The following is a 6,274-nucleotide window of genomic DNA, read 5'->3' on the forward strand; positions in this document are numbered from 1 at the left end:
AGATTTGCCAAAAGTTCAGCCAGTTTTCATCTCAGGGTAATTTGTGGGTTCATAAGGTCGGTTATGTCGCAGCACTGAGAACTCTGACTGGGGTGAACCTCCCCACAGGGACAGTCCACACCCTGCAGAGCCTGACCAGAGATGGCATCTGCTCTGTGTATGGGCTCAAAAAGGCAGGTCAATCAGTTACACTGGCTCCCCGCACAAACAGCCATCCATTACAGTGTGTGTCACTGGGCCTCTGGACTGTGTGTGATTTTAAATATAATAAACACTAAATACCACCTTGGCACTCTAGCTTGGAGAGTATCTCAACTGAAACTGACTGGGAAGTTTTTGCATTGTACATTTATAATCATGGATTTTCTGACAAAAATGTGGTACGGTGGCAAAGCTCTCCATTGCCCAGAGCCTGGTGTTATATAAAGTGTTTCTCTGACATTTGTAACTCTCATCTGATGACATTTGCAAATGCATATTACAACCCACTGAAAGGACATATTTAAAAGTGTAAAAATACCCTAAACGAAAGCCAGAACAAATAATCTTGGCTGCATTCCGTAACAAGGAGGTCACATGTCAGAGTTCAACCTTAAAGCATGGAGGCTGTAATGGTCAGAAAGTAATTTTTTACCCAAGACTGACAAAGACGACCAGGTTTTTGGGTGGTTTACTGTGGCTTACTTGCGTTCTATAATTACTTTACAAAACCTTAGAACCCCTGACACCCCCCCTCCTTATTTTCCACATATGCCGGTTTTTGCAGTGGGCATTCCTTTGGAAAATAGAAGAATCCACACAGAGAGTACAATACCAGAAATGAATGGTTTCAGCAAACACTGGCGAAGGCGTGTCAGAGCACACCAAACCACCGGCCTGTGGCTTCACCGCTCTGTTTCCATTTACTTCTATGTAAATCTAAAGAGTTACTTAAGGTTGCTCTCCGTAATTCAGACCATTTGTGCACTGACCGGGCTGAGGTTTGCGCAGTGCTGAGGTTTTGAATGTTAACCTGAAGATGACTTCTCAGCAGTGACTGGCTTTTCTGTTGACACATAAACACACACATGCACACAAACACAGAATCCCACACGCGCTGCATTGTTTTTCCTGCTATGTATTTGTTTAATTGGAGATGAAAGCTCAGTCATTACAACCCCTCTTTTTTTCCTGTTTCAGTCTCCCCTGTGTTTACCTTATAATCACAGCGAATGCGGGGCGCAGGCATAGGTTTCCTTCATGCCGAACCCCCACTGATCCGCCAGACAGCCCTGGCGAACCTGGAGAATACTCATTTTTCTATTCTCCCCTTACAATGTGCATTTTTATGTATTTGATTGCCTCAAATTTTTATCCTGAGCAATTTCACTGACAGATTAGAAAATGTGCAACCCAAGGTCTATTGCTCAGGGCTACAATAGTAATTAGACTTGTGATTCCTTGAGATTTACATGGCCGATGACCAGCTATTTTGTTCCTTTTTTTCCATAGTGGCCGTCATCATCAAACGTTCACCATCAAGAGTTTGCTGGTCATTCAAAAGGACACCATTGCTATAGCAGCACTGGCCAACAGAGGGCAGCAGACGCTCGCATTGCGATTTACGACCGGGTTCACAGAGTTGAAACATAATACTCAGTAATGTCATTTGTCAGAGAAGGACAAAAAAAAGTGTGTGTGTGTGTGTGTGTGTGTGTGTGTGTGTGTGCGCATTTGTATGAAGCACTGCAACCTCGTAATAATAACTTTGTTTCGGGTGGAGTCTCCCGCAAAGGGCTCACAACACACATCGTAAAAAAAAAAAAGTATTCTGTCTAAAGATTAAGCTGATGTGGCAACTGGCCTGAAGCCGTGATGATCAGCTTGTGCTTCAAAATGATAAAAAACACTCTTCATAATAGCAGTCTATTTATATCTAAATTCTAGAGCAGAGAGAGCAGGCCGTATATTTCACAAAGCCTCGGTCACTTGCCGTGGCCCTGTGGTCTGGAATAGTTCTGAGAGAAGCAGAGCTGCTCTAAGTCCAGACTGTTATTTTACTTCAGATGCCTATTGTTCCCCTGTGGAAAAAAATAACTGTGGCAGCTGCACAGTAAAAATCAGATCGATAAAACAATCCTGACGGTTACTTACTGTTTACTACAGGAACTGGTGACATTTTTCACATTGAATCGTTTTAAGTAATCTCCAGTTTGTACTTCACTAGTGATGGTCTGTTGAGCAAATCTTTAATCGTTTAAGAAAACGTGCTGATTCATTATGGTCCTTTAGCCTTGGTGCAAAACAACGGCACATATAAAACCATAAACCCCCGGCTCTACACCAGACCCAATAAAATGGTCAATTCAGTTTTATTATTTCTCGTTTTTGTTTTATTGTTCCAATGATGCACTCATGGCAAATCACAGCCAGCTTAAATCAGGGCCATTGCTGCAATCGGCAGTAGGCCCATGAAGTAGTGATAAATAGACAAAAAGGGCAAGGGTCACTGGATCTCTTGGCCGGCCTGGTGAGCAGCATCCTGTTAAAGCCACGTTTGCCCACAATGCGACTAATAAAGAGTCTGTGATAGTGCTGAAGTCCTTGGCCAGCTCTTCCATTCATTTCTTGCTTGGGTTTAATCCAAGCTGAGCCACACACACACACACACACACACTTCAGCACAGATTACATACTGCTGTTGTGTACCTGTAAACATTGGTAAACAGAAAATCTGTTAAGCAGAAGACAGAAAATTAAAACTGAAATTCCGGTTAAACAGAAAGTAACAAGGTGATTTTTCTCTGCGGCAACAGATGCCGGGAAGCCTCTGACAATGCCGTCTCCATCTTTAAATACTTAACTACTTTGGTTTCCCCTTCTGTAACTTCCTCTCTTCCTTGACGTTTCTGTAGAGGGTGTGTGTGTGTGTGTTTGTGAGCGTGGGGGTGTGTACAGCAGATGCCAGCGTTAGCCAGGCTGTCTCAGGAGGCTCCCAGTAGCATATTGGTTTATAATTAATGAAATTACAGCCATTATCTGTTCGGAAGATTCACGCTTGGTTGCAATGGCTGGATGTGGGAAGAGACGGTAGGAGAAATGAAGGAGGGGCGTCACCCTCAAAAAACACACACGTACGCAGGGACCAAAACACAACCCCCTCGCTGTCCTAATCACACTTTTGTAGCTATTGCACAGTACGGCCCCGGCGTCACTGGTGGCGAAAACTATTGCCGACTGCTGCCGTCGGGGGGTCCGCGCAGAGAAAGCGCAACTGTTTGGCCCGTCCGTCAGGCATAATGCCGCGGCGAGTAAGTAATGTGGCGGCAGAGCGAGGGAGTGCTGCCCTGGCCCGTCGCCAGCCGTCCCTCCAGGGGGGCTTTGGTTTACTACCGCAGGAGGCCGGCCGGCCGGCGGACTAACTTCATTCCGCCTCACCTCGTCCTCCGCGTTAACTAATCCAATTAGCGTGCATTCAAACACGCGGCCTAATAGAATAACCTACCCAGCCCCTGGGCCGCTGCGGTAGATCATCGTTTTATCCCCCCTCTTTACGGGAGGGAGCGGGGGCGTTTAGAACGCTTCTTTTATCCTCCTGCGTACCCATTTTCCCCCCATTTATCTCAAATCGAAGCGCAGGACTGTTTCAGCGCGGCCAATTTTGCATAAAAACTCAGAATCCAGCACTAATGTTCAAATTCCCAGAGCACGCGGAACGGTAGAGAGAAACTGGCAACGTAAACACACGAAAACGAACAGTAAAGCGGCAATGAACAAATACATTTCTCATCCCGGCCCTGGATCTGTTGGTTTCGTTTCAGGCCGTGGATGTCTTTATTTCAACAAGCAGTTGGCAGTTTGAATTTCGTCTTGTTTCTGTCAAGTCCCGGACTGTTTTGGCGTTTTGTTTGATTAAATTATAAACAAGTGGGGATCTCGATGGCGGTGGCGGAGCCACTAATTGCCCTAATTGTTTGCAGTTGTCTGGACTAGGAGTGGCCAAGCCGATGAGGAGCGCAGTCATTAAAGGTCTAAAGACTTCCTCCGTCTGTTTACACACGAGATAGGCTTCAAACACCCTGATTACAGAGGAGAAAAAAGCAGGAGGAACAGCATCCCAGACAGAGCCGGGTCTTGGGGTGGGTGGGTGAGAGTTCCTGCGTGGCCTGGTGCGTGGAAGTGTTTACCATCTGTCTCCATTTTCACACAGAGTCCCCGCCACTCCACACCACCGCTGCCGAGTCTACTTATTCTAAGCCACTTTGGGCTTGATTTTTCCCGAAGCCCTTTGGCTTGCTTGTCCTGCCTTTCATTGCTAAATTAAACCTGACACCATGGAGAGCTGTAGTCCAGCCATCATTTGGATTTGGAGGATTTCCTTATAACACACCAGTGGGGAAAACTTGGGATTTCACAAAATATGCGAAATGATGATGATTGTGTGAAATAATGCTTGCATAGAGTAACTAATATACATGTCCTAGATGCAAAATTCACAAAATGCATGTTAAATATGTACAGTACAGGCCAAAAGTTTAGACACACCCTCTCATTCAGTGTGTTCAAGGCAAAGGGGCCAACAAGTGCTAAACACCTCTGGGAACTCCTTCAAGACTGTTGGAAAAGCATTTCAGGTGACGACCTCTTGAAGCTCATCGAGAGAATGCCAAGAGTGTTCAAAGCAGTAATCAGAGCAAAGGGGGGCTAATTTGAAGAAACTAGAATATAAAACATGTTTTCAGCTATTTCACCTTTTTTTGTTAAGTACATAACTCCAATAACTGGATTGTGAGTAGGACCCACAAGAATTCAGATGGGCACTTTTATTTTTTTTTCCTGAATCCCACTTGTGTGTGTGAAATAGGTCATGAATATATGCCATTTATACTTGGTGTGTAGAATAGTCTACACCGACCCCAAACAGACAATATCGTTATCAAAAGCTCACCCCCCAAAATATTTATTTTTACCTTTTTATATGTGGGTAAGGAAGAGGCCCGTAACCAGAAGGTTGCCGGTTCGAATCCCGATCAACCAAGGTCCCAATGAGACTCCCCACACAGTGCTCCCAGTGCGCCTGTCATGGCTTCCCACTGCTCACCAAGGGTGATGTTTAAAAGCAGAGGACACATTTCGTTGTGTCACCGTGTGCTGTGCTGCAGTGTTTCGTAATGAAAATCAGTGGGGGGGGGGGGGCGTGAACGCGCAGCGGAGCGACAGCAGGTCTCGAGTCAGCGCGGCGACGGTTCAGCGCGTGCGCGCGGGCGCGCGCGCCGAGGCCGCGAGCGTGAAATTCGTAACACCTGCTGGCGGCTGGAGCGCGCGCGTCTGCAGCTGGTGCGCGGAGTCGCGGCCGCGGCGGTGCCAGCTGTGCCGCTTTGTCACACACTCGGATGCCCCAAGACTGCGACTCAGAAGGGCGTTTCGGTTAGAGTTGCAGCAGAATTCGCCATATTTCCGATTTGACGCGGCATTTGTTTAATATAAGAAATTCCTTGCGGATCCTTACCTCTGCACTGTCAGCTAGCTGCCAAGACCAAATCAAGTGCATTTTGCACACTGCTTTCCTAGAAAGTAGTATGGATATGGGGCTTTGAGCTAATTCTTGTAGAGCAAATATTTAGGCCTGGTGGCTAACGCAGCAGGTCTCCCTAAAGCCCTCTTTCTAGATCCCCCCCTCCCCTGTACTCAGATCTGGGTTGCAATAAATACAACACACACACACACACACACACACAAAAAAAAAAGTACCACGGTTGCCCGTCGAGAAGAACGTTCCATAAACACGAGGGGACGTCTTTATGCCTGGAAGCCGAATGGCTTGCATTTGTCAATACTGAGAATGTCAGGCCAGAAAGGAGAGCTGAGTGGATACAGGCGGCTCTCAGCTCACGATATGTCAGCGTATCTGCAACACAAGCCCGGCAGTGTACGGCACCGCTGCAGCTATTGACCGAGACACAATAGGAAACAAGCATGCAGAAATCTGCTTGTGCACTCAAACTACATTCCTTGAGTACCTGCGTAAATGCCTCAGAATCGAGGTTTTTGGCTTCCCAGCTCCTCTATGGAACCAAAGCATTAAATATTTTATTACTTGAGATTATTCACAATAATAGCTGTTTTTGCTTTTATGTGCATATTTAAATATTACTGTTTATGTTCTGCTTAGTATGCTGAATTTAGCCACTGGCGGCTGTGAGTTGGCAGCACTTTTCTCCCGTTTCCACCAAATATAATTTTTAATGTGTGAAGCATGAGCACATGAAATGATTCTGAAGGCCGTTTAATAGTC

This window comes from Denticeps clupeoides, chromosome 5 (genome assembly GCF_900700375.1).
Source record: "Denticeps clupeoides chromosome 5, fDenClu1.1, whole genome shotgun sequence".
NCBI lineage: Eukaryota > Metazoa > Chordata > Actinopteri > Clupeiformes > Denticipitidae > Denticeps > Denticeps clupeoides.